Genomic DNA, 9,097 nt, shown 5'->3' with positions numbered 1-9,097 from the left:
CTGTTAAAAAAAAAAAAAAAAAAAAAAAGAAATGAGGAGCAGGGCTTGCAGTATTCTGTTAAATCACAGCCAGTTTAACAGAAGGAAATGAGAAAACAAGCACCTCCTATACAGCAACCCATTGTTTGTGTTTCCCCATTAAACATAAAAGATGCAAATCAATACAGGGCAGAAAAGTGAACCTACCCAGCAAGAGACAGGGCTATTGAAAAAAAAGATGATCCTTCCCTGTTCCTGTTAAAAGTCATGCCACAATGAAGCAAAGAATTCTGCTGTTTGTAGGAACAGAAATGATGTGCAAGAATTATCCTTGTATCAATAATCTAACAGAGAGATTGTTAAATAAAAGGTTAGTCTACCTCTTCGTCTTTCATGTTAAAAGTAAGCAACTACAACAACCTAAGAATTTCAGAACGTGAATCTGTGCCTGGTGTAGCCTGTGACAGAAAAGCGTCCTTGAACTTTTCAGCTGAAGACTGCAAATGGCTGAATGTTAAAAAGTGCCTAAACTGCTCTAGTAGCTGCACACTGTGCACAAAAGCAAAATCCAAGACACTCTAAAGATACAGATTACAATCAAGGAAGAACCTTGTGATTTTAAGCACTCCTGGGTTAGGCAGTAGCTGCGTGAGCTGAGATCTCATTTTTTGACTTAAGAACCTGAATTCTCCATAAACTTTGTCTTAGGTATTTAAGTCCCTTATTGGATCAAGCCCATAAACTCTCTGTCTTTACCTAAGTATTTTAGATCCTATTATGTTTTGCCTCCCTTTTTATTTTTAATGAGATCTTTATCTTTCTAACATGTAGCTAACTATTTATCCTGTGTGAGAGCATTTTTTCTCATACTAGTGCACACATAATTACCGTGTAATTAAATAACATACTATTGGGCTGGTTTCTTTCAAAAGAACTGAGAATTCATAGCTCAAATTTTCTCAAAGGGAATTAAGATCCCTTGGAAAATTCACACTGCAGTGTTGTACAGTAATGCTAGAGACAGTGGTAGCAGTCTAGCTTTGTTCAGTTCAAATTAACTTTTGAGACCATGCTGCAAATGCAGCTTTGTGGCCACTCATAACTAAAAATTACTCAAAGCCAACTTCTGCCTACCACTGTGTTGCACAAACAAGGGTTAGTGTTTGTTCAACTGCAGTGATGCTGAGCATTTTTCCATTTAAAAATCTCTCTGCTGGAATTATCTCACTAAAGCCTCAAAAGTCTACTAAGCAACACAGAACAAACTGAAACAAAACAAAACCAACTTGGTTTTGAGCATTATTTCTTAGCCAGGGATGAAGTGACTCAAACATCAAGCATCAATTTTAATGACTTTTAACTACTTTAGGAAAAAATAAATACCATAAAGCTGAGGCAAAATATTTTTATTCATGGATGAAGAAGTAAAAATGTTTTTCTAAACAGATCTGCTTCTAGAAGTTGGAAATTACTGTGGATTCTCAAGAAAAACTTGATTTTTCTCTAATATGTATATATCACTACTAATTTTGCATATCATGGTTTTTCATGTGAGGAGGGCTCGAAGCCAGAACTGCAAGGTCCTGGTTGCCGATTCAGTAGAAATTTTGAAGTTTTTTAACTGCAGCTACAGACACATGGCAGGAGGCTATTGCTATGGAGCCAGGAGCTGACCTTTGACAAGAAATGGATTTCCCAAAATCACTTTCTTGTTCCACAACAGGGACTTTACAGATTAGAGGCATGTGGGGACTAGTCCCACGGTAGAGCTATTCTGGAAATATACACAAACCACTAGTTCTATCTTCATGCATATTTGGAAAATGCTTCTCATGAAAACTTACCCAAGATTTGTCAGATTATCTGAATAAATAGTCTTCTACAAAGCACTGCCTTCCTGATTGATGGGTAAGGGTAACTGTTTTTTTTTTTTTTTCCTTTTAAATTGAGAAAATGTTTCACTGGAAAATTTAAACTAACAGTAATACAAACTGCAAATTAATTTCACATATGCTACCTTGGCCACCAACTGGCATGGTAAATAAGTAACAATTTATAATGTGCAGCAATGTGAAGCCACTCCCCAACAGTTAACACATGGAAGGCATGACTATGTATGAACTGTTTGCAGGTTATGTTGCACACTTTCCTTCTGAAACAATTACAAAAATATTATTAGAGAGATACCAAATGTCTCAGAGAAGTATTTGGCATGGCCATTTTCACAGGGCTGTTTATTCTGGGGTTTTGCTGGTTTCTTGTGCATGGAACTTTAAAAAATAATGAAATGTTATTCAACAAAAATTTTATTAGTAGTAATAAGCTTATTTCCCATGAGAGGATTCAACTTCAGCTCAACTGGTCTTTTCCCATTTAGAGCAATCACCAAAGGTATAAGCACAGCCTGCTCTGTCCTTCACTGGATCTGCCTGAAGTGGAATATGCCCAATTCAGCTAAAGCAGTGAGAATTGGCAGAACAGCCATTTAGGAGTGAAAAGCAAAAGGTAATGGTTTAAATAGTCACCATCTCTGCCAAGTCCCCAGGGCCACGCATGGCTTGCAGAGGCAGAGCACCAGCCACAAGCACTCCTCTCTGGAGTGATACTACAGGAAGCTCAAGGTGGCTAAGCTTGGATTTTGCTGCTTTCTCACCCCACCCAATTTTGGCGACCATGGAAGTAGTGGCTAACATGCCTCTCTATGGCTCCATGGGGATATGGATATTTTGCTGCACTGACAGCAGCTACCTTCTCTGTCAGTTCTGCGTGTTGGGTATCCTAACCTGAGCATAGGGTTAGGATGCCTTATTCCTGCTGTCTTTCAAAGGAAGAAGTTGTTTCCTCTCCTTCTCACGCTTCTCCAAAGTCTTCTTCCCTGAGTGAGTTTGTATTTTTTCCAAGGACCTGGGGAATATTTCAATAGTGGTCCTCATGACTTTGCAACTGTTCCTTCATTGCTGAGATGAGACACACTGAAACATTCACTGTGTAACAATGACTGAGAGTAAGGAGTGGACTCAATAGCTGAAAAATCTAGGCAGCAGTTTGTCAATTATTCTTCTATTTACTAACTAGTTTCCTACTGATTAACTATTTTCCATTCTTCAGACTGAATCCAGTCCCTTGCTGTAACAGCTTAGCAAGTCAGGTAATCCCTGTCCTGGCATTAACAAGCACTGTTTGACAGCCTGTAAATCCTCCCACTGTTTCTCAGAAACTATCCTATAATCTCACTTCAGATTCTCAGAAGTATTCTCCTAATCTAAATTTCTTTTAGTCATTTACTTCATAATTTTTCTTATGTGTCACTTGCTATCTGTTCTCATAAATCACTTACCTAGGGCAACCGTGTCCCCTCTCCATCCTCATTTTGGCAAGACAACAGGGGAGCAAGCATTTCTCCAATTCTTGTTGTATGGCAAATCTGTTCCAATTATCTTTTTCTTCCTTCAGTTGGTTACACTTTCTCTTTTTTACAAATAACCTCATCAGTCTGTCTGTTGTGTGACCCTGTTCACCAGAGTCACACAGAGCACAGTGAGTAATAATTCCTTATCTCAACAGTAAAAAAAAGTCTAGGTTGCTATCAGGTTTTTTTATAGCTTCCTGTTCTTTCTCATCTTCTAGCATTTCCTGTTAATAAACTCTCAGTATCTAGCAATAATTTTCTCAATATATGTACATGGTTTGGCACTTGCATGACTACAATTCTTCCATATCTACTACCCCAGTTGTCATGCAGGTTGGTTTCTTTCTGTCTGACATTTTTCTCCTCAGTTTATTGACATCACTTTCTTACTTGCTGCCAAACCAAAAGATCAATTTCCTGCCTTTTTGTGCCAGGGTCACTGATGAAAATATCAAGTAAAATTAGTACTAAAGCTGATCCTCAAAAAATGCATATGAAGTGTGTTTCCAGAAGTTCTTCATGATCCATTTCCACAGGCTTTTAAAAGGATCTTTCGGATCTGACAACTTTTTAGCAATTCCACCTTACTCTGTTTCAGTCAAAATTCTCCAAGTGACTCATTACATCATCTGCTTTACTCAAGTCTATAGAGATGAGAGCCTGAGCACTGCCCGTCTGCAGAACAGAATTTCCATTACAAGAACAAAAGCAGACTTACTTAGGTTGACTTTAATCTATGTTATGTAAATTCAAGGGTTATGATTTATGCTATTCATGTTAGCTTTACAGCTCTCATTAGTTTTTCACTTGAAAATGTGCTCTACATCCCTAATGTACTATTGAGGTAGCTTAATTTATACTTGGTGAATGCCTTTTTCTTCCTTCTTGTAAGCAATACTTGCTTGCTGAGCTATAGCCAGTGTCCCAGATTTTTTCCCAGATCATCTGACGGTCATGGCTGTCAGTTCTGTCACATTTGGAAACTTATGTGCTCAGCCTCCCCTAGCTGAGATTTTATGTCTTTAGATAAAATCTGCTCTAAACTTTCACTCCTTTTATACACTCTACTTTTAATCCCTGAGGTCAATCTTTGTCAGCCATTTGTATTTTTAAGACAAGTATTGCTGCCATCATCATCAAAGTGAGAGAAATCTCATTCAGACAAGTATCAAAAGTGTCATTGGATCTACTGAAAACAAGTAGTCTCACAAACTAGGATTCTGGTAACTGGGAAAGAAGAAAGGAGGCAAGCATCTCCTGGGTTCTGGGTGTCACTGCCCCAAATCCAAAATCACCTTCAGGGCTCTTTTGACAAAGTGGGCAGACACCTCCAAAACTGTAATTGAACCAAAAATGAGGATATAGAACCAGAGAATCATTTAGGTTGGAAAAGACTTTTGAGATCAAGTCTAGCTGTTAACACAACACTGCCAAGACTACTGCTAAACCACATTCCTAACTGGCACATCTACATGTGGTTTAGACCCCTCCGTAGATGGTGAGTCCACCACTGCTCGAGGCAGCCTGTTCCAATGCTTGACCACCCTTTCAGTGAGGAAAGTTTTTCCTATAGCAAATTTATACCTCCCTTCGGGCAACTTGAGGCCATTTTCCCATTCTATTGGTTGTTTCTTGGAGAAGAGACCAACCGCTACCCCCAGAGCATTGATCAAAATATGAAACCAAACTTGTCCCAGTACTGAGCCCTGGGGAATCCCAATAGGGCCTGGCTGCCAAGTGGATGTCACTCTACCCACCACCACTCTCTGGGTCTGGCCATGCAGACAGCTTTTCAGCCTGGAACACTGCACATGTCCAAGCCATGAGCAGCCATGCTGCTCCAGGAAGCTTTCTCCAGAAGACTGTGGGAAACACTGTCAAAGGCTTTACAGACCAGATTCAGTCTGTCCCTTATCCACCGGCAATTGCCATACTATTATACTATGAAGAATTCAGATTTCACACTGAAGGGAAATCCCAATGAGCACTTGACTGTTTGTTAATTAGCAGTTTATTTAGACAGCTAAAAACTGGTTTTGTGCAACAGAAGTCACTGCATTTAACAGATTTCATACAAATGCTAGAATTCTTGCCTTTGCCAAAAGAAAAAAATCTAAAATAAATCTTGTTCATTTAAAATTCTTTTCTTTTGGAAAGACTAGTCTCTGGGATGAACTCTAGTATCCTCAGCTGCTCCTTGTAGGACTTATGTTCCAAACCCTTCACCAGCTCTGTTAGCCTGCTCTGGACTTGTGTCAGCACCTCAACATCCATCTTGTAGTGAGGAGCCCAGAACTGGACACAGCACTTGAGGCATGGCAGCAGCACTGAGTGCAGGGGGACAATCACTGCCCTGGTCCTCCTGGCCACACTACTGCTGACAGTCTAGCCCTGTTCAGCTTACCATAACTACCTTCTGAGACCAAGCTGCAAATGCAGCTTTTTGACCACTCCTAACTGAAAAAAAAAATTCAAAACCAACTTTTGCCCACCACTACGTTGCACAAACAAGGATTAGTGTCTGTTTTACTGCAGTGATGCTGAGGATTTTTCCATTTAAAAATCTCTCTGCTAGATCTCACTAAAGCCCCAAAATTCTACTAAACAACCATGAAAATCTGAAACAAAACAAATCATAGTTGATTCTGAGCATCATTTCTTAACCAGGGCTGAAGGAACTCAAGCATTATCAGCTAAGGTCTTCAAAAGCCATTCAAGAATTTTAAATATGGCTTGATATTTCCTTTTTTTTTTTTTTTTTTTGAGGGTTTTTTTTTTTTGAGGTTTTTAGAAGAAATTATATTTAAGTGTTTTGTGGTAGAAAAAATAGTTTTATATTATGCTTTTCTAAGTATGACTCTTATTTGCCTAATCTTTCTCTTATTAATTTTATTTTGCCTCTGCTACACATTTATTTGCAAAAAGTTACAATAGCTGGGTAACTAGCATTTACCTTCACAGAAAAAGAGGAGAAACAGCCAGAAAGCCATTTTTTCTCTTAGAATACAACCATATCTTTTGGGTTAACTACTTCTTCATGGGGTATATGCCTAGAACCTGTAAAAATGGGGCTTGGCTCCAGATTTCCAGTATGTAGGCATTAATTTTTAGGTCCACTGCCTGTTCCCTAATCTGGGTTGGTCTTGCTTTACTTTGTTTATACTGCTACTAATTTCTGAAGACCTTGAATCACAATAACTGTGCTTAATTTAACTAAAGTGGGATCAAATACAACTTAAACTACTGTTTTATTGTCATCTCATGTAGATTGCACACACTACTCATACAAGGAATTGCTTCAAAAACGTTCAACCAATACCTTAAAAGAAAAAGAATTTCTCCTACCTCACTATACTGAAGGCACAGTGCTCTGCAGATACCTTCCTGAATGAGAACCACCAACATCCATAACCAGCAGTACAATACTGCTCTACAGCAGGAAGGGAAAGGACAGTCCCTGAAGTCTTTCTTAGAATGGCCCACATGAACTGCACAATGGCAAGGCTTTGCTATTTTAAAATATCATTTATCTGACCCTACAAGCCAGGAAAAAAAACAAAAAAAAAGGTTTTTTGAGTGTGCTATTTTAATGAAGTGGTGGTGGAGCTGCCTGTTATCTAATCTTGAAAATGTCTTTTTCCCTCTCTTACATAACGATAACATCCTGATGGTAACACAGTAAAAATGTTGAAATTTGAATGCTTTTTCCTTGTTTAGTTAAATATGCCAAAGGTGGAGTAATACACCAAAACCAAAGCTCAGAGAATCAACTGTAGTTCAAAGATACAAGAGTGTTAACATTGGGTAATTTCACAGTCTAACGAGGCTCAGTATCATTTCCAACATGGATAAAAAATAATGTCTAGAGAATAAGGACCAGGTGAATATATAGTCTAGCTTTCTTGTAAATAATCTCCGAGATACAGACATTTCTACAACTAGTGAGAGAAATAAAAAATGTCAGGTTCCCTACCTATATATTCATTCATCCTACTTCAAATCCCTTTTTTCACTGTTTCAGTTTTGCAGGGAAAGATAATGGGGAAAAACCTCAATTCTTCTGCTCCAAGATGTTAATGCTGGCAAAGCCATGAGTATTTTGTGCCTTTACACTGGAAATTATGTAAAACAGCTGATTGCATTGACTGCTTGAATCACTAATGTATGAACTTTAATAGGACCTATTGGAAGTGGCAATGGTGGAAACATGTTTTCATTTCTACTGTTTTAAATTGTTTCATCAGAGGACAGCTTTACTATTCTAATTCTAATCCCACAAGCCCTTGGGGTTTGTCCTGTTTTATTTGTCTTCTGTATTTCCACAAGTAATCTAATCTGGAATGCAAAATAAACTACTGTTTAACAGTACTTCTTTCAGAGAAGTACTTTTGTCCAAATTGGCTAACTCAAATTCTTTGTGAGGGGCCAACTCATGCTTGACATGTCCACACCAGAATCCGTAATCCATTAAAACCATTCATAATAATTCAAAGCAGTCCTCAACATCCCATTACAACTCAAGTTCATATTACAGATATCTACTTTACTTTGATCCTTAGATCAAAAGATAAAAAATTTCCTAACTCACTCAATTTTTTAATTGATTACTGTAAGAGACCATCTTTCCTATCCATATTTAAAATATACCCATGGTGCCCTCATGCTTCAATTACCATAGCATCTTTTTTCTTTGACTTTAGGAACTTGAAAGCCACTGGCAAAGGACCAAGCTTAGAGTACTGAGGTCAGACAAAACACTTGAATGTAAATCCAGATGTGTCTAGTTATTTCCAATCATGCCATGTTTGCCTACAGCTCTCTTAACAACCTTTAGCATCATCTTCCAGCCTGCCATACATGGAACACAGCTGAAGATATATATAGCTTTGCTCCTTTCGTACAGTCATATATTAATTTTCTTGATGTGCAAGCTTTCCTTGGAAGGTTTTAAAGGTACTGCTATATTTATCTGAAACGTCTGGATATATGACAGACTTCTAACGTTAAAAAAAAAAAAAAAGGCACTGTAACAATTATAAATACATAGCACTTATGCAATAGGCTTCAAGCTTCCTTTAGAGGCTGGCGTTCACCTGGAAAGCCTGAGCATTTCCCAGTGGGACTACTTGAGGCGAAACCGATCAGGTGCTTCCCCGCAGAGCCCGCCTCGGCAGCACACTGGCGGGGAGCGCGGCTCGCTGCCCGCCGGGCGCGTCCGAGTCCTGCGAGGGCTGCGAACACTCGGGGAGAGAGGGGGGGAAACAAGCCCTAAGGACAAAGAGCTTTTCCTTAACCTTGTAACTTTTATCTTATCGTGTCCTCCATTAAAAGACTAACAAAGAAGGAAGAGGGGCAAGCCCAAGCGGCCCAAGACGAGTGCGAGCAGCAGCCGCAGGGAGGGCGGCGGGCGCCCGCCGGGCGATGCCTCCGGGACCACGGCAGCTACAGAGCCCCGTTCCCCGCTGCAGACCCCTCTCCCGGCCCCGGTGACTGTCCCTCTATCCCTGCCTCCCGCACAGCCCTGCTAGCGCCCGACCCTCACCACGGCAGCCGCTCCCCGGAGTCAACCCGCAGGGCCGTCCCTCTGGCCCCGCCAGCCGGCCCTGCCCGGCCGGGGCGCGCCCCCTGCCCGGTGCCGGCGGGCCGCGGGGGGGTCCGGCACCGCCGCCCCCGAGCCGGCCGCTCCCGGGCGGGCCCGCCCCGGCCCGC

The 9,097-nt window shown here is 40.4% G+C and overlaps 1 protein-coding gene across 1 annotated transcript in view; it reads right to left on the bottom strand.

Annotated features, from left to right (window-relative positions):
* LOC146767570 (uncharacterized) overlaps positions 1 to 9,070 on the bottom strand; it is a 64,240-nt gene extending 55,170 nt beyond the window's left edge. Inside the window, exon 1 of the mRNA XM_085577907.1 lies at positions 8,931 to 9,070. The gene's annotated coding sequence lies outside the window, so the exon portion shown is untranslated. The remainder of the gene's footprint in view (positions 1 to 8,930) is intronic.
* Between the last annotated feature and the right edge of the window lie 27 nt (positions 9,071 to 9,097).

The sequence above is a fragment of the Lonchura striata genome, chromosome 4, assembly GCF_050655825.1.
Source record: "Lonchura striata isolate lonStrDom1 chromosome 4, ASM5065582v1, whole genome shotgun sequence".
In the NCBI taxonomy this organism is placed as follows: Eukaryota; Metazoa; Chordata; class Aves; order Passeriformes; family Estrildidae; genus Lonchura; species Lonchura striata.
This window is presented reverse-complemented; position numbering and strand designations above follow the sequence as displayed.